The sequence below is a fragment of the Physella acuta genome, unplaced genomic scaffold (genome assembly GCF_028476545.2).
Source record: "Physella acuta isolate Inbredline_101_S28 unplaced genomic scaffold, ASM2847654v3 ptg001472l, whole genome shotgun sequence".
Classification (NCBI taxonomy): Eukaryota; Metazoa; Mollusca; class Gastropoda; family Physidae; genus Physella; species Physella acuta.
The window spans coordinates 14,356-34,846 of NW_026732987.1; the positions used below are offsets into that span (position 1 = coordinate 14,356).

The 20,491-nt window shown below is 39.2% G+C and overlaps 1 protein-coding gene across 5 annotated transcripts in view; it reads left to right on the plus strand.

The window, feature by feature from the left end:
* The first annotated feature begins 10,407 nt into the window (after window positions 1-10,407).
* LOC131928183 (irregular chiasm C-roughest protein) overlaps window positions 10,408-20,491 on the plus strand; it is an 82,437-nt gene continuing 72,353 nt past the window's right edge. For all 5 annotated transcript variants that reach the window (XM_059284125.1, XM_059284127.1, XM_059284124.1 and 2 more), the window contains exon 1: window positions 10,408-10,424. The gene's annotated coding sequence lies outside the window, so the exon portion shown is untranslated. The remainder of the gene's footprint in view (window positions 10,425-20,491) is intronic.

Here is a 20,491-nt window from a genome sequence, read left to right on the forward strand (position 1 = left end):
GTACCCCCCAATCTGGCGCCTGCCCTTAATTGTGTAATTATCACAGGTATCAACACGCTGCCACCTTGGTCCGATGGCTGGGCAGATAACTCGGCTAGCGACACCGATTTCACCCCCTCATCTGCCCAGATGGAGCAGCTGATAAACGAATAATAACCATCCATGTGGATATATCTTGTGGATATATCTCAAAAACTCGTGGATAACACACAGATAGGGTGTGGGGGCGAAGTGAGTGGGGACCAGTTTTATGCGATTAAATCTGATGCACTATGACTAAAAAATTTGTTATCCTGGTTATGGAACTGATACAGGTGCTAGTTATTTACAAGTCAACATAAATCTAAATCAAACAACAAATGCAGAAAAATCTGGCCAATTCGCATACATGTCTATGTTGTTTAAGACAAATGCCAGTTAATTTATTACCTGCTTATAAAACACGCTGCGTAGACAATTATTATTAATTAGCTTTTTCAGTGAGTTAGGGTAATCCACTGTGAAAGTACATACCCATTATCTTTATTCCATGCACACGCTGGAGTTGGGCATTGCCGGTATCGTTAAAATTAAATAAATATAAGGGGGAGGGGGAAAGGGGTACCCGGACATTGATGACGTCACATTTTTCAATACGCGTAACCCCTTCCATACAGTGACACGTTTTCTAGTAATGTCAGAACAGAGGCGTAGCGATGGGGGGGGGGGGGGGGGAGGGCAGGCGGGGGGGGGGGGGTACACATTACTCCGGGCGCCGACCTTAGGGGCCGCCAAAATGGGTTGGAAAAAGTAATTGAACGTTTTAAGGGGGGGGGGGGTCCAAATCGAAAGTTTGAGGGGGATGCAAATCAAAAGTTTGAGGGGGGGGGGGTGCAAGCAAATCGAAAGCTTGAGGGGGGGTTGCAAATCGAAAGTTTGTCCCCGGGCGCCGGGAAAGGTCGCTACGCCTCTGTGTCAGAACCTCCTCAAATGACATTCCAACGTTTTACACCCCTCCTAATTTTTTTCAGGTTTGTTATTTGAAAATACCAGCAAAAACAAATACACTGAAATCTTAGATTTGGGAGAGGGGAAGTAAAATATGGAACATGGACACCTTTAACCACCCAGTCACTATTGCAGTATTTAAGTCCTGCATTTCTACTGTATAGAGGATAAATGAAGAATGTCCACAAAAATCGACAAAAATAAGTTAATATATCTAATTCCAATATTAAAATAATGCAAACATTTAAACATTCATGGAATATTTGCATTCTACTTTTCTGACATTGTACATGAGTGTTCGTGTAGCTTGTATTATTGACGATATAAGTAGAAATGTACATCGATTTCACTATAAAGTGGACATAATTCATTTTTCCTCTATACACTCGATTTATCCATACACCACGCAAGACTTTGTTCCATATAGCAAGCATTCAAACACTTGTATCATACACATTTTCATACTTCCCGTATCTCACAGTCTAAACTTCTTTAACTCATCACTGAACTCAATGAGCTTCATCTCCTTAGGTCATTATCCCACAGATCTGACCAATCAACTCTAAGAAATCCTCTAACCTCGGCATGGCCGTGAAATTAAAACCGACTTCTGATTGGCTCATTACTCACACCCCGCTTCCTAAGTGGACCGGTCCATCCTTTCCAATTAGTTTTCTAATTAGCGGGGTTGCACCCAATTAAGTCGCCACGATGGACGGCCAAGGGGGAGGAACTTTCCAATTCGCAGGGTACCTAGAGTGATAGTACTTTGATAAGTCAAAGGCGAGCAACTCGGTACGTCCTGAGATAACCCTGTCTTGGGTTGTTTCCCCCTTTAGAGCGTGATGAATGGGTTTAAGGAAGTGTGGGGATCAGACTGGGGTCACCTTGACCTTCGGATTTCTAAATATAGGATACAGGCATATCGTTGTTAGGGATTATAGCATCAAATTTCAATATTAAATTGGGATAAATTCTTAAAATATCAATATTTTATAGTAGAAATTCGTAAATCACTAAATGAAAAATAATTAAAACTTCAATATTTTATGGGATAACATGCTTACATAATCTTTCAATTTTTCATAAGATAAGTGTTTCACTTTTCAATATTTTATAGGATCAATGCTTTAAATGTCAATACTTTATAGTAAACATGCTTTTAGCATTAATCCTTAATGGAAATGTACTTTAATCCTAAAAAAAAATTAAATTATATAAGATAATGAGAAGAAGTAAGAATATAGCGATGCCAATGTTAAGCAAGCTTAGCCAGAGATCTGTAAAGGGGGGGGGGGGGGTGGGGGGGTGCTCTAGAGCCACAGGGCCACAATCATGCGTTGTTATATACAGCTATAACAGCTATAACATCTATAGTACTAGTAGGCTGTTTAAACAAAGACAAAGTATAAATAATCTACTATTTAAAAATCTGGTCTAAAATCACACTAGCAATGACGCTTGGAGAAACGATGATTTCACAACCTGTGCAACGTTTACTTGTTTAAAATGGGATCGCGTCAACCGTTCAAAGCTTACTGACGCAAGACAAACCCTGCTTTGAACGACGCCGTGTACAATAAGCGTGACTCCGGGCTCAAAGCAAATCTGCTGACTCCGGGCAGAAAAAGCACTGACTCCCGGCCCATACAATTCTGACTCCGGGCCCAACCAGGACTGACTCCAGACTCCATAGCAAATGCTGACTCCGATTTCTCACACATGTTTCCACGACAATGGGCCCTACATAGATATCCCACCTATTCTAGACATTTTAATCCCACGTACCACGCATAACCTTTTCCTTCTATATTTAGCTTGATATAAAATGTAACGACTAGCGATTTTGAAAACAAAAACACCCTCATTTATATTTTTCTCGTTCTGTTAATTAACACTTAATTTTAAATCGTGTTGTCTTCAAGTTCAAAAACTGACACCTTTTTAATTGCGTTTTTACAAAGTAGAAACAAAAAACAATTATTTTAGAATTTTATTTTAGAATTTAAAAAATTCTGCTAAAAGTTGTTTTTAAGAATGCTGGGAGCAATTTTAAAAGTCTAGGGAATTGTTCATCGTGTTTGTTTTGTTCTGTAATTAAAACATGCAATTACGATAATGTAATTAGTTTCTATTTGCGTGTTTGTTATTGGTTTAGTTGAGTTTATTTTAATGTGGGGATATGTTGGTAATGGTGTGTGGAGAAGTTATCCATGTGGTGATTGGTGTTGTCGTAGTATGGTGTTATAGAGTGGTGTCATATTTTGGTGTCAAAGAGTTGTGGCATATATTGTTGACATAGAGTGGTATGAAAGTGTGGTGTCAACGATTGGTGTCATAGATTGGTGTCATAGATTGGTGTCAAAGAGTGGTGTCATATATTTGGTGTCAACGATTGGTGTCATAGATTGGTGTCATAGATTGGTGTCATAGATTGGTGTCATAGATTGGTGTCAAAGAGTGGTGTCACATATTGTTGGCATAGAATGGTATGAAAATGTGGTGTCCTAGATTGGTGTCATAGATTGGTGTCATAGATTGGTGTCATAGATTGGTGTCATAGATTGGTGTCATAGATTGGTGTCATAGATTGGTGTCATAGATTGGTGTCATAGATTGGTGTCATAGATTGGTGTCATAGATTGGTGTCATAGATTGGTGTCATAGATTGTCGAAGAGTGGTGTCATATATTTGGTGTCAACGATTGATGTCATAGATTGGTGTCATAGAATAGTGTCAAAGAGTGGTGTCGTACATATGTGTCATCAAGGCCTACATAATGTTTGATACTTGTGTCAACTTAGTGTCCGTATATTTGTGAATGGTGTTTTGTGTCTATGAATCATGTATCAGTCGGATCTAACAAGTAAGGATGGTGTATTAGTTTGGTGTCTGTGAAAGGTGTTTGTGTCTGGTGTAGGTCCTCATTGTATTTGAGACATTATATTAAGACGGAGATATTGAACTTTAAACGAGGGTTCGGATTTCGAAGCGATGTATTATGTAAAATTACACCTAGATAGTGTATTTTGAGAAGTCACGATTATACGAAGCGGTGTATTACATGAAATTACATCTAGATGGTGTATTTTGAGAAGTCACGATTATATGGCGAAAGGTTTCGGTTGTAATTGCGTGTCTACAAAAAGTTTCATCGTGTTGGATGTAATGATTACAGAAATGGATATATCATCTTTCTACCAGGATATTTTGTAGTTATATTTTTGTTCTAAAACTCGATCTAATGTCGTATTTTTTTAATGGAAAAGCTGATTGAAGTTGTAGAGATGGGTCAAAAGGCTAAATCGAGTTTCTGTATGTAAAATATTTGACTCTTTACGAATGTGAAGGTAAAAAAAAAAGATGTAAAATTTTGTGAGCGAAAATTTTAGTTTTGATCTTTTTACATGAGCATAAACTATCAAAGAGCAAAATTTTTTTAAGGTATGTTGATATTCGTATCTGTAAAATCAAATATTAGATTCTACTGACGAAATCAAGGTGTAGATAACGTAATTGAGAATCGCTTATTACGTGTATGAAAACACCAGGTGTCTAACCGTCGGTGGGGGAGGGGGGGGTGTAGCGTGGGTAGGGTACAGGTATGTCCGTGACGTGAGCCAGACCCCCACACCCCTCCCATAAAGCTCGGGCGTGGTGCCGGCTGATGTAAACAGCTCAGGTCGTACACGGCGATACGAGCTTACAACAGGACAAAGAGAAGACGCGAGGCCATGGTGAGTGGTAAATTAGGTTGTGGGGTGGAGGGGGTGGGTCGCAGGGAGGAGGAGGGGAGGGTAGAATCAACAAATTAAATTTATCTACTTTGTTAACTAAGGAGTAAATGTATATATGTAGCTTTTACTATTGTTTTAACTTTTTTATTTTCTTTAGATAGAAAAAATATAGAGACATTTTTCTGGAAATAAGTTCCTTTCTTTTGTAGTATCAATTACATCTTCAATATATATATATATATATATATATATATATATATATATATATATATATATATATATATATATATACATGTAATATACATGTATATATGTATATATTCATCTCAAACCATATATATATATTTATGTATAGATGTATGTAGATGTATCATATATATATATATATATATATATATATATATATATATATATATATTATATATATATATGGCATGTTCAGATGAGTAATTCAACTGAAGCCAGTAGTGTGTGTAAGCAAGGTGCTGTCATGCTCTAATTACTCACATATTCTGCTGTAGATTTTATGGCCTGGCTGAGTATTTTTGTCTCACAGAACTTAGTGTGATGAGCACAATAACATGAGTTGTGGAGACATGGCGGTGTGGTGTGTGGCTGGGTTACATATGTGGTGTGTGTGGCTGGGTTACATATGTGGTGTGTGTGGCTGGGTTACATATGTGGTGTGTGTGGCTGGGTTACATATGTGGTGTGTGGCAGGGTTACAGAAGTGGTGTGTGGCAGGGTTACATATGTGGTGTGTGGCAGGGTTACATATGTGGTGTGTGGCAGGGTTACAGAAGTGGTGTGTGGCAGGGTTACATATGTGGTGTGTGGCAGGGTTACATATGTGGTGTGTGGCAGGGTTACAGAAGTGGTGTGTGGCAGGGTTACATATGTGGTGTGTGGCAGGGTTACATATGTGGTGTGTGGCAGGGTTACATGTGGTGTGTGGCAGGGGTACATGTGGTGTGTGGCAGGGGTACATGTGGTGTGTGGCAGGGTTACATGTGGTGTGTGGCAGGGTTACATATGTGGTGTGTGGCAGGGTTACATGTGGTGTGTGGCAGGGGTACATGTGGTGTGTGGCAGGGGTACATGTGGTGTGTGGCAGGGTTACATGTGGTGTGTGGCAGGGTTACATGTGGTGTGTGGCAAGGTTACATGTGGTGTGTGGCAGGGGTACATGTGGTGTGTGGCAGGGTTACATGTGGTGTGTGGCAGGGGTACATGTGGTGTGTGGCAGGGTTACATGTGGTGTGTGGCAGGGGTACATGTGGTGTGTGGCAGGGTTACATGTGGTGTGTGGCAGGGGTACATGTGGTGTGTGGCAGGGGTACATGTGGTGTGTGGCAGGGGTACATGTGGTGTGTGGCAGGGTTACATGTGGTGTGTGGCAGGGGTACATGTGGTGTGTGGCAGGGGTACATGTGGTGTGTGGCAGGGTTACATGTGGTGTGTGGCAGGGCTACATATGTGGTGTGTGTGGAAGATATAGCAATATGAGAGCTCTCGCGTTAATAAGATGTGTCGTTACGGCTCCAGAGTTTCTTACAGGCATCCCTTAAATAGAATTTATATAGAAAATATACACTTTTACCAGTGTCCCCCCCCCCCCCCCCCACCCGAAAATTTAAAGTGTCCTTGTCCCCCCCCCCACCCCGGAGAAAAAAGTCTGGAAGAAACAAACACTGTACGGCTCGGGTGTGGGTTCCTTGACAGAAACTTTAAAACCTAACTTTAACCTAACTTTAACCCCACATCCCCACCCCACCCACCCATCATTGTTTCCCCCCCCCCCCCACCCTTACCTCCCCTTGCCATACATAATGAATTGTTTCCCTTAGCTACTATAAACATACATAATTTATTCTTTCCAGTAATTTAAATGCCAAGTTGTTTTACTATGCTGTATGTTTACGTATTCCCCACATTCCCCCTTCTGATTAACTGGTAACATCTTTGTAACTACTTCCATCTTCACAACGTGATAAGTTCTGCACCTTCACTTTAAAACGATCACCACATTTTCTTTCACCCTCGTACAAAGCTCGCTACTTGTTTATCTAATGGTCTACGCTTGATGTGGATTGTGATGAAATAAAACATGTTTCCAGTATGGCTTCCCTCTTTGAAATAGGATATGCTGTAAAAGCCATCAGTACTCAATCATGTACACGTGTACATAAAACTACGCTTTAAACTACAAACCGGCTGTCGGTTGGTGTATTGTTTTATTCTTTAACTCTTACACCAAAAACCGTATCCTTTCTGAAGAACCATATTACAGAAGAAGTAGAGCTAGTCTGTTTGTTCAACCGTAACTGTATGTGGTCCGTATTAACTTATTTTCTTTGCACAAGGTCAGGTACCCATTAAAGCTGGGTTGACTCAACAACACCTTACGGAATTAAACCTGATAACGGAACTTCCGACTTTTTTGTTAATATTCTTGTTCTTTACCACTCTCTTTCCCATAGCTAACGTCGTCTTAGTCTTGATCTTATTACAACATAAACTATCGCAACACTAATTGATCAACAGCGATCACACTTGTAAAAGATCGCCTAGCGCCATATAGTGGAAGAGAAAGAAAATACTTTTCTTTCATTTCCCCAAATTGTAAATGGGCGGGGGAGGGGGGGGGGGTTACTGAGAGGCTAAGATAAACAACAAACGAAATAAAATTTGCAATTGATATCTTCACACGCAGTAGTTAATCCACAATAAAACCTTACATCAGTGGCGGAAAAAACAATAGAGAAAGAGTAATGATTAAATCATCTGCAAAGAATGAAAAAAAAAAAAGATGACGTTTAACCAAAAACCCAAAGGAAAAAATAAAGTGACTTACAACAAAAACCAAAGAACAACCTAGAGGGAAAAGTAAGAGACAATGGTGCATAACAAAAAAACTCCAATGGGAAAAAGATGAGAAAATGGCGTAATTCAAATACCCAAACGGGAAAGCCCAAAAGATTCGGCTCAGATGGAGAGTTGGTATTGAGACAAACCTACAGCAGTTTAGACACTGAGAAAGAAGAAGACAACAGACAAGTCTGAATATAACCAGGCGGTAAAGTAGGACCAAGTACATCATTGGGCTGTAGAGCCACATGGATACATATTATCCCATATGTATAGCGACGTGGATACATATTATCCCATATCCTATGCCCTTGTTTCTCTGTTTCCAACGTTCCATGAAAATACTGAAAAAATGCCAAGACTTTTTTTTTTATATCTACTATACCAAACTTAGCCAAGATAGTTTTGATATCCCGCACACTTTTCCAACACAAGGGGAAGGCACTCAGTGCAAGGGACACGCCTTGGTAACCAAACACAATCTCAACAAGACAGATCATAAAAAAACACAACTCCACGCCGGCACATGGAGTGAAAAGTGCACCTGGCTACTTGGGGGGAGGGGGGGGGGGCGCTGACAATAGGTAAACACCCCGGCACCTCTTTGTCCGAATCCTTTGTGAACTTTAAAAATAGAAAGCGGGGGATAATTTACAATTCCTTTCTACGGCACCATCTACATTTCAGCACGCTTTTTCTTGTCGTTACGGTGAATCCTACACAGCTTTAATTATTCGGCGCGGTCTTTTCCATTTCTGTATTTTATTACCAACTTCACTGTATGCGGGTTTGTTTATTTCTTGCCAGAGGGGAGGTATCACTACCCCCAGAATTCGCGTGGAACTATTTTGTTCTCGCGGCGTATTAAAACTTTTCTTCGTGACCCGGCATAATTATGACCGTGACCTAGATTCTGCCTCTGTTATCAAAAAGTCTGGGTTTTTTTTAAGCGCGACTGTGTGTTTCTTTTATCAGCTGTCTGCGCGTTAAGTTTCTTTCGACTGTATTTGTTCTGTTGTTTATCTTAATTATGTGCGCTACTTTTTCAAGTTAGGAAAAAGCTCGTAGTTGTCAATTATGTTTGTGAACAATGGCGTTAGCACTTTTGGTAAATTGGGTCTGCTTGACCCATTCTGGTATTCCTATAATAAGTTTTCCAATCCTACTTTTTCACTGGCGTAACATAATAAAATCAACTGATTTACCCACAATATGAAATGATAGTGTTAGAAACATAGACATCTTCTTCTTCTTCGTTCTTAATTTTTAGTGTTGGAAGGAATCGAACTCGAGACTTTTCGGTTTAGCAACCATGAGCTTTGCCGACCCCTAAACATGGATATGATTTAATAAAAAAGTTAAAAACACAACTGTATCTATTTTCATGGTGTTGATATTGTTGGAGTAATGTTCAATATTTTGATAGATGTTTAGATTAGGGATTGGATTATATTTATAGTTTCTGTTTGTGTTATGGTTGCAATATTACATAGAAAAATATGATTTGGATACTATTCTGGCTTCAACACAAATCTACCATTGATCTCAAGCCTTACCCAGACAGTCACCTAAAAGGTTCCGGAAGTCGAGGGCTAAACCAGTACCAGACCACGTGTTCCCCATCCCCCCAAGATTCACGTGGGGACGGGGCTTGCATTCCCTGGGTTATACCCTGAGGAAATAAGACACCCCACCCACATCTGCACCCCTCTCAAACCTCCACCCCTCCCCAACCACTCCACCCCTCCCACTCCTCTTTCTACCTTTAATTCAAACATCCCATTTTTTTTAAAGTCACAATGATCATGGAAAGATAATCCAGTTGCATTCAGAACTGTAAGTTTGTAAAAGGCACAGTGACCTTTCCTTGTATTTTTAAATTCAAAATCCCCCCCCCCCCCTCCCAGGAAAATGTGTCACTGTGCACATGTGCTAAGAATGGCGTTCACCTCCGGGGTATGACGGGAAAGACACGCACTGCGCATGTCTGTGCTGCTACTTGGTTACATCTTTTGTTTGCCTCTGTCTCAAGTGGTCTGTAACAACGGTAGGGTCGCTCTTCAGGCTTATGACGTGCTTCACATAACGACGTAGTGTCGGTATTCAAACCTACATTGCGCTTTACATAACGACGCAACGCTGTATTCAAACCTACAGCGTGCTCTACATAACGACAAATGCTTCGCATAACGACATAGTGTCGATATTCAATCTTACAGCGTGCTTCACATAACAACGTAGGGTCGGTATTGCGACGGAAGGTCGGTCTCTGAGCCTATAGAATGCTTCGCATAAAGACGTAGGGTCGCTTTTCAGTCTTACAGCATGCCTCACATAATGACGGAGCAACCGAGGGTTTCGCACACGTCGTTAACTCTAACCATAAAGTAAAAATACAATTTAAAAAATAAATGATAACCTTTAGAAGATGCAGCATCGTTATATCCCCCTCTTCCCCTCAAGACCCTATCCATAAGCACCCATACCACTACGCCACCAATGTTTGTGTCCAGTATATATATATATATATATATATATATATATATATATATATATATATATATATATATATATATATATATATATATAGTAAGTGGTGTTATATACTGTAGGATATGTATCAAGAGAACAATGTACTTTGCTAATCAGACAATCCTGAGACAGCAGACGTTGAATAAAAAGTTATCAGGAAACTAGTGATAAACTTGACGAGGGCCATCTTTGTGTGTGTGTGCTTGTGGTGAGTAGTGTCGACGCTGCACGTGCACGAGTCATTAATTGTGATTTACGCGCTGAGAAAATGTGTGCTCACCACTCAAACTTTATCTGTGGTATGTGTATGATATGGAGGTTCTATAGGATTCAGATGGATTGGATTTAGGATTTTGTTTACGCGCTGAGAAAATGTCTGCTTACTACTCAAACTTTATATGTGGTATGTGTAGTGGAGGTTCTATGGGAATTAGATGAATCGGATTTTGGATTTTGTTACCCACATAATATACAATACTAAGACGACTTTATTACTAACAAATTTACTTACAATATATTAATTACTCAACTGGGATGTGTACGTATTGGGCATAAAGGTAAGGCCACTAAGTATCATGTTACCATAGCGATATTTTTGCATAATGATAACAATACAAATGTATTGATAATGCTAAACATTATAATAGACATTCAACACACTTATGGAATATTTTTTTCAAGCAATTAGAAAGAAAAGGTATGTTTTTGTGTTTACTTTAATGTTACGTAGAATCTTACCAAAAAATAATAATAACGCAGATAATAGTGCCAATGTTCTAATGAAAAAATCATCAATTATTATTTTCATTTGAAACTTACTTTCTTTATAAATAAGGTTTACCTTTTCCTACATAAACTCGTTTTTTCCTAGGTAGACAAATCTCACATGAATAATAAATATTTATTATTTTTGTAAGTGATATTGTGAGCTAAATATATCATCTTTTGGAATGTAATTTCCTTATATATATTTTTTTGGCCTCAAACAAAGGAATAAACCCACAGCTTTATGTACAAGAGAAAACTAGAACCACACCCCCCCCCCCCCCAAAAAAAAAAAAAAAACAACAACACATAAACACAATCCAATACATTTTTCCATCATTGGAAACAATATGGTTTTCGCTTGCCTTCCTTAGGTCTGTTAGCGTAGGTCTCGGTTTTAGGGTCATTGTTGATTTGTGGATGTTTAATCATGAACCCCAAGTACACAATAACTGAAGTTATACTATATCAAGATTTTCAATTTGTTTTTTTAGATTCAGTTTTCATTAGCTTGGATAAACTAGTTTATGTAAATTGTAAGCAGACGTCTAGTTGCTTTAAACATGAGGGGATTATTGTATGTGAGTTAAAATATATTTTTAGTTTAGGTATGGTGGACATTAAAAAAAATATTCCAGGGCCATCTAGCGAATAATACTTCACATAATGCAGTTTAACATTTCAATATTTCTTGGCTTAAAAATGTGACAAGCAATTTAAGTTCTAGTGAAAAACGTCTTTGTGAAAAAAAAATGCGAATATATATATATATATATATAGGGGTACATGGGAGGGGTTATAACCCCCTCAAACTCCCCCTCCCCCTTTGCCTATACCACTGATACTACACATAATGCAGTATGACATTTAAATATATCTTGGGTTAAAAATGTGAAATTTCTAGTGAAAAACTTCTTTGTGAAAGAAAGATGCGAATTCTTTTAATATCATGATGAATTTATCCCACACGTAGGCCCGCCCCACCCCCTTACTTTACCTATATACCCTCCCCCCTCCCTCCCCACGTATCACGTGCTGGCCCCGACACACGCTATTTTGCCCTACAGAAAAACGCCACATACTCATCCCATCTGCAATGATTTAACATATGTCACATGCGCATCAAGTTGCGCACTTAAGCGAATAAACGGCGAAACCAATCGCGCTGAATGAATGCATCAGCCGTTCTCAAATTGTTCAAGTCTGTACCCCTTCATGACCGCTTCCACACTAGACATGAACTTTTTATTTCTAATGTTCATAATTGTCCATCACTAGTGCTTGTGCGTTGCGAGATAGTGAACATTTGTGTTCAGTGTTTCTAACTTACAATGGTAATCTACGAACTTACATAACTATCGTACTAACGAGAGTCTACACAAGTCGACAAGGGTTGAGTTTGGAAACAAGATAAAATGGACTAAAGTTCAGTCTTTAGGTATCTCTAGGTAGTTTAAGTTGTCATAAATATTTAAAATTTCAGTCTAGGCCTTCTTTAAATTTTTTTTATTACATTGACGACATACATGGATTTAAGTCATTGAAAGCGATGGATTTGAAAGCTTAAGAACTATTTTCCTAAACATGACACTGTAAGTGTAGGGAAAGAGAAGTGGGAAGGTGGGGCGGGGCAACATTCAATTTATCTAATGTCATGATGTTATTGGTCCTTCACAGTCTCCCTTCTTCTTCTTCGTTCTTAATGTTAATGTTGGAAGGGATCCCCTCCAATACAATGAAGTGTACGTGTCAACTGGTTATGTGCCATCGAGGCCATTGACTTAGATTTCAGCCTGCTTTTCTTTTTGGATTTGCTTCCGTAGCCTTTGTACCACCAAGAACAAACTACAAGGCAGCAGTTGATTGATTTTGGAGTTGTCTCTCCTAGAAAATTGGCTGACCCCAGCTAACGAGCTCATCTGCCCGGTTTAGCAGCCATGAGCTTTACCGACTCGACCACGCCGACCCCAAAATCTCCCGTTTCCTGAAATAGTTAGCTCCATAAATTATCTTTTTGTCCAGGTTGCATAGATCCTTTTATCACCAAACACGTGTGTTCTGTGTTCCTTAAAATCCAATTGCATTTTAAAACGTTCCTTTAAAGTCATTTCTTCACTTACCTTAGCAACTCTGTATTTAAATATCTACGTTTTGAATTTATTTTTTTTTGTTTCCCCTCATTTGTTTACCGATACTTTAAATTCTACAGCTTCTGTCCCTTTTGTCTTAAGTCCTCGTTCCTTAAATCTTCTGCCTCTACCAGTTTGAGAGCGCCTGTAATAAACCGTTAAACGGTTAGACACGTCACATTTCGCCTGTATAACAGTGACGGATGCCAGAGCTAGATGAATTGATACAGCTGTAGATCGAGGGGGGGGGGGGATTTGTTTTACCTACCCCACGGGTATGTTTTGATTGGGGGGTGCCAGACGGGAGGGGCGTGGGTGGGGCGATTGAGCCGCGGCGGGTACAGGGTAGGGTGGATATATTATTGTTGGGGTGAAAATAAGAGGACGATTTATGAAATACAATCGCCCTCCCAGCTGTAGAGGTGGGGGAGGGGGGTGGGGGAAGGGGGTGGAAGGTAACACCCAATGTGTGAGTCAGCGTTCGAGAGAAATTTAGGATTATCAGTGACAGGGAAGGTATGCTGTTTGCTGCAGATTTGGGTTAGTTGTTGGTAAAGTTGTAATAATAAAGTTGTTGGTAAACACTGTGACATATCTTAGTGTATTTAACACATTGTAATATATTTTGGTGTATGAAATAAATTGTAAAATATCTAAGTTTATGCAACACACACATTGTAATTGTAATTCATCTTAGTTTTTGTAAAAAAGTGTAATATATGTTCGTATAATATGTTCGTATAATATATATTGTAAAATATCTTAGTGCATGTAACAAACAGTAGCGTAGCGAGGGGGGGGGGGGGCAGGGGGGGGGGGGGACATATGTCCCCGGGCGTCGACCTTAGGGGGCGCCAAAATGGGTTGGAAAAATAAATTGAAAGGTTTAGGGGGGGTGGACATCGAAAGTTTGAGAATCGAAATCTTGAGGGGGGGGGGGGAGTGCAAATCGTAAAGTTTGTCCCCGGGCTCCGGGAAGGGTCGCTACGCCTCTGGTAACAAATTTTAAAATATCTTAGTGTATGTAACACATTGTAAAATATCTTAGTTTATGTAACACAATTTAAAATATCTAACTGTATGTAACAAATTGTAAAATATCTAGTGAATTTAACAAATTGTAATATATCTTAGTTTATGTAAAAAAGTGTAAAATATCTTAGTGTATTTAACAAATTGTAAAATATCTTAGTGTATGTAACACATTGTATTTTATATTAGTTTATGTAACACATTGTAACATATCTTAGGGAATTTAACAAATTGTAAAATATCTTAGTGTATAAAACACATTGTAACATATCTTAGTGTATGTAACACATTGTATTTTATATTAGTTTATGTAACAAATTGTAATAAATATATATTAGTGTATGTAACACTTTGTAATAAATATATATTATTGTATGTAACTCATTGTAACATATCTCACCATGGAGCAGCAGAGGAAATCACCCATGTAGGATATCTGTCTTGTGCTGATGTCATTACTGAGATATAAACACCTGGGGTTGAATCACGCCCCCCCCCCCCCCCCCACACCAAAGTGCCCGCCCCTGCAGAAAGATCCGTGAGTCAACTCTCCCTTGATTTGTAGAGGGAGGGGAAAATAAAACGAAACCGTTATCTGTGTTTTCTTTGGGGTTAGGTTAGGTTAGGTTAGGTTAGGTTAGAATAGGTTAGGTTAGGTTAGGTTAGGTTAGGCTAGGCTAGGCTAGGCTAGGCTAGGTTAGGTTAGGTTAGGTTAGGTTAGGTTAGGTTAGGTTAGGTTAGGTTAGGTTAGGTTAGGTTTGGTTAGGTTAGGTTAGAATAGGTTAGGTTAGGTTAGGCTAGGCTAGGTTAGGTTAGGTTAGGTTAGGTTAGGTTAGGTTAGGTTAGGTTAGGTTATATTCGGTTCGGTTAGATTGGTTTTTGTTAGAGTGGGGTATGTGAGGTGAGGTTATATTATATAGAGTTAACTTGTGCTTTTTGTAAAGTTGGGTATGTTTGGTATGGTTAGTAACTAACCCACGTTTAGGTTAGGCAAGTTAAGTGTAGATTAGGCTTATTTTGTTCAGATTGCATAGATTGCATCAAATTTTCTTAAGTTTGGCTTGTCTATGATACAGATGCTTAGACTAGCTGATTTAGCAAAGATTAATTCTTGTTAAATTATGCTAAGTCTTGGTTAGCTTAGGCTAGGTCAGCCTCAAGCCACACAATGACCCTCACCTCAATTATACCCAGGCAGCTCTGGACAGTTGATGACGCTCAGACCAGAAATACAACTCAACCAAAATAGCCCTTTACTCCCCAACCTTCCCTGACCTCCAAAACACAGCCAAGAAAAAAAAAAACACCCTCGACCATTATCTGCCATTGATTACAAATAGACGATCCCCCCAAAGACCTGGTAAAGATGTTTCAGGCACATATCCAATGCCTGCCCTACACGTACTTTGTGTGAAGCTGCAGTGTTTAGCATGGGAAGATAACACCCGTATGTTTTTTCTTATATAAAGATAACTCATTTGGATTTTTCTACCATATTTTTTTTTACTGTTGGATCTCTTATGACAAAAGCAGCAGTGTATACACGTATGCGTTGTTTAATGCTTGGAGATTTCGCGGTTTTTGTTTTTCTAGTTTACACGTCATGCTGTGCTGGTTTTTCAATATCACGAACAGATTTGGCGTTTTTATTGTCATCTTGACTTGTTATCACAATGTTTTTTCTTAGTGCTACCTGTTGTGAAAGAAGATGGTGTAACTATTCTACGAGGTTATAGCGATGTTAAAATAGTACTAAGTCTATAGAGTTATAACGATGATCAAAATAGTACCTAGTCTATCAGGTTCATACGATGTTAAAATAGTACCTAGTCTATGAGCGTTCATACGATGTTCAGATAGTTATGTTCTTAAGATATAAGCAAAATCCAGAGCCCTTCCTCTTATGAAGCGCCATGGTATGGTTCTGTTCTTGGTTGTCTGCCCCCGTCTGGCACCTTGTTAGTCTTGGTTCCCTACACTGGTTCCTTGTTTAATACTTGTTCCCTACACTAGTTCCTTGTTTAATCCTTGTTCCCTACACTAGTTCCTTGTTTAATCCTTGTTCCCTACACTAGTTCCTTGTTCAAATCTGGTTCCCTACTCTGGTTCCTTTCTTTTCCTTGATTCCCGTATCGAATTCACTCAACTATTAAAATTACCAGCATAAAGCTTGTAAAATCAAAAATATAATCTAACCCCCTCCCCCCCTCAGCTACACAAACTTGTATGCCTTGTCCTAAAAATATGAGGAACTCTGCTTCACCTGTGTTGTATTAACCAAAATGTGTGAAAATGTAATTTCAATCTTTAATATAAGTGTTTGTGAAACTCCTCAATTTTAACCATAAATTAAACCCAAACTAAAGATTCGCCTTGTTCGGTAAACCGACAAGATGAAGCCCACCATTTTATCTACCGTTTGCACTTCAAAGCCTAACGAATGTTAACATTAGTTAACACTGGCAGATTTTTTTTCTTTTGATCAAGCGGGAATGGTTTTCTTAACACACAATCTCCTTGCTGGCAGCTTTGTTGTCCTGTGTTAGTTGTTACGCACCCAGAAAAGATGGGCACGCTGCTTCGCACCAAGAAAACGTGCGTCAACAAGGATGAAAGTCGCGGACTGGAGTCCAGATTAGAACGCACGGTGCAGTAAAGATGTGAAGGCTGTTGCACTTGTGTGCTTTAAACTGACTTGCACACCAACAGTAGATGATTCTCGTTTCTAATGAGCGACATTTCCTCAAGGATCAAACGATTGTATGCCAACATATATTTGATGTGCACTTTTCTCTGTGTAGAATTGTTAAAGACTATTAGGATATCGGGAGCAGGGGGGAGGGGACGGCGTGGCCTAGCAGTAGAGCACAAGACCCGAAAGTCTTCTTTAAATTCGGAATACAAAGTCAGTAGAAAGTCCCTGAGTCGACTCAGCTCTGATGGGTAACTTACTCACACAATAGGCAAAGTAAAAGTGGCGGGGCATAGCGCAGACCACACTATCCCTTCATATGTCGAGGTCACAAAAACAGATGAACTCTACTTTACTGGCACCATGGACCGACAGGTTCGAAAAGGGAAATATACTTTTCTTACTTTCTCGTATATACGAAGTATAGAGAAAGTCTTGTAATCGTGCAAAAAAAAAAATCGAGATTTTTGCAAATCTCGACGTTTTACATCTCACTGATACGGAAAAACATAATTTTGCAATCTTGTCCGTATGTCTGTGTGTGTGTGTGTGTGTCCGTGTGTAAACACGATAACTTGAGTACCGTTACAGCTAGGTTGATGAAATTTCATATATAAGTATTATATCAAAATCGTAGATCTGTATCAGCTTTTGAGCGATTTCCGATAACCGAAAGTGGTACTTTTTCTACTTTGAATTTTTCAAAAGCCTATAACTTGAGTACTATTTCAGATAGATAAATGAAATTTGATATGTAAGTAAAAGATCTAATTCTCTACCTTCTGTCAAATTGTGAGTAATTTCCGTTGACCGGAAGTACTTATTTACGCTATTTCCGATTTCTCAAAATATGCATGTAAATTTATAAAGTACTAATAATATTGCGCAGTATTATGCACCTTTATTTAGCGTTCACTTGGTGTGCATTTCTTTTTTCTACGAGATTATATTCTATTTTTTAAAAAATTGAGTATTTAAAATGGATTAAAAATCATGTCTAGAAGCTTATATCCCGAGTTGCCATCCCCCGTAGTGTTATATTAGAATATTCGAGAAAGTTTAGGGGAGATCAATCTCAGTTTATTTTAGATTAATATATATTACACCATGACTGCGCGTTAGATCTAAAAATAATCTGCGACCTCTCGAAATCGATTTTAGAGAGATAATGTCTAACGAGATATGAACAATAAATAAGGTAACGAGTTGTCTAAGTTACCGGTTTGATACCATAGCGAAACTCGGATCTAGATCCATTAGAAGTCCATTGTTTTTAAACTTATACAACCGTTTTGATCAGCAGTGAGGCTCAATGGTATGATGGCTGCGAAAGTTTCGCCTTCGGAATGAGTCATTTTGCCATTTATCGGATTGGGGAGGGGGCAATTTGGTCATTTGTCTGAAGGGATATGCCTGGACCAAGTCTCTACGTGGTGTTTGTGACTGTATCAGGATAGAAAGGCGCAATTTCATACGGAATCGGGTGGATTTCTGCCCTCAGATGACTTCGAGATCCGAACTCTAGGGTTAGCAGCCAAAGGCTCTAACTCCCTGCCACACTGTGTCATACTTAACCACTTGGGCCACTTATAATTGATTTACGAGGGTGGGTTACAGTCGACAGTCTAACAAACTAACCGACTGACTAACTGTTTAACCGACTGACTAACTAGCTATCAGAATGAATAACTAAACGACCAACTAACCGACCGACTAACTAGCTAACCGACTGACTAAAAGAATGACAAGCTAACCGACTGACTAAATAACCGACAGACTTACTAACCGACTAACTAGCTAACAGACTAACTAGCTAACCATTACTAACTAACCGACTGACTAGCTAACCAACCGACAGCACAACTGACGCCATGAACTAAGAGACGGCATCTAATAATAAACAACGAATTCGTGACAATCACGCCTACATATTTAGGTGAATGAAGACTGCAAATATGTATAGGCCGCGTACTTCGACTAATGCGAAACAATGAGCGCGGACGGCCAAGAAAACCCGGGAAGGTCGTGTCTCCACTGAACCCTTAAGTCTCCGGCTAATCTGCGGCGCACTCGTCGGTTATCTATGACAGGTGCCGGAATTTTCCGGCATTGTTCCTTAGTGGCAGGGCGATCCAGGTGAGCCGTTCGTTGTTTTTTTTTCCGTTGAGGTAAGTGCACATGGCGCCTGAAGGTAGTGACGCTAATTATGATAATTAATTAATTGTTATAGCACGGTTTTGACGATTAATGTAACGACTACAGTGCCAGTTGTGGGAAAATACGTGTTTTGTTTAATATCTTTACTAGGACTACTAATTAGTGTTACAAGTGCAAACACAAAGCTACTTGCAATTTTTTATTTATAATAAATAATGGCTTTACTAGACCTTTAAATTAATGAGTGTTGTGGGTGAACGTACAAAACCACAGCTAATTATTGTTTCTAAAGGTATGGTTGGTTAGTCTGAATGAGTTAAGGTTAGGCTTAACTCTAGGTATGACACGGCTTGGTCGGGTGTTAGAGCACTATTTTTTCAACTAGAACTATCTCGTGTCTAGTTTTTCAGTTTCGTTTGTAGGACTGAGTTAACCAAGCTCTATTTGGTACCTGACTTATACCAAGGAACCTTAAACTTTTTTTTTGCTGAGGTCAACAAAACAATACAGTTGGGCTTTACACTATTCTAATTTGTTGAACTACTCGCCCAAGAAAGTACTTTCATATCTCAACTTTAAAAATAAATAAATAATACCTATATTTAGTAACACGCATCAATTTCCGTAAACTTAAATTCCCGATTTTATTTTTAATTATCCTTTCACGGACTTACATGACGCGTCTACGGTGAAGCGTAAGGAAATCCATTCCAGAAATAATACCCCCCCCCCCCTCATTTGTTTCAATTAGCCAGGATTTTGTCTGGCAGCCGGGGGTAGCTTTCAGATAGGGTTAAGCTGGCTGGATCACACCGAGGCTGTTGTCATAGTGACACCCTGACACACGTACACACAGAAGTAGATGGAATAAGAGGGGTGGGATAAAAATAAAGTGGGTGAAAATAAACAAGCGCACCGGGTAAATCTCCGTATAATAGGGTCGTACGGTGCTGCGGGGATGGTGAATGTTTTCTTTGACATTGTGTCAAAACATGGTGCAAGGTGGAGGGTGTCTTTGGTGAATGGGTGTCGGCGTGCAGGTTTGGGTGTCGAGGTGTCAGCATGCAGGGGATGTTACAGGTGGTGACAGACTCGTGTTTTCCCTGTGGGCTCATACGCCTATGACGTCAGTGTACGATAAGGCGCAAGTACTCACCTTAAGACACACCCACTTTTAAAGTAAATCATGCACTTAAGGGATAAAATTCATTATTTCCACACCAAACTACGAAATAACGCAAATTAGCTGACTTAATCATATAACTGACTTTTCTAGTCTACAAATTTATTATGTTAAACCAATCTAAAGTTGATCTGAGGTTCACTCCATATTACCCTCATATTTCTCAATCAAATATCAAAATAAAATGTAAATAGCCGACTTGACCATAATTTCCATATCATTACGTTAAGCTAATGATGAAACCTACACATCCCTTATGATACAGTTAATGCTAACCACATAGTACATTACCTTATACAAAAGGTGACACAAAAATATTACAAATGGGTACACCCACACGTTACCATATACATTCTGTGATATAGAACACATCACCTAATACCAATGGTGACACACATAACATATCAG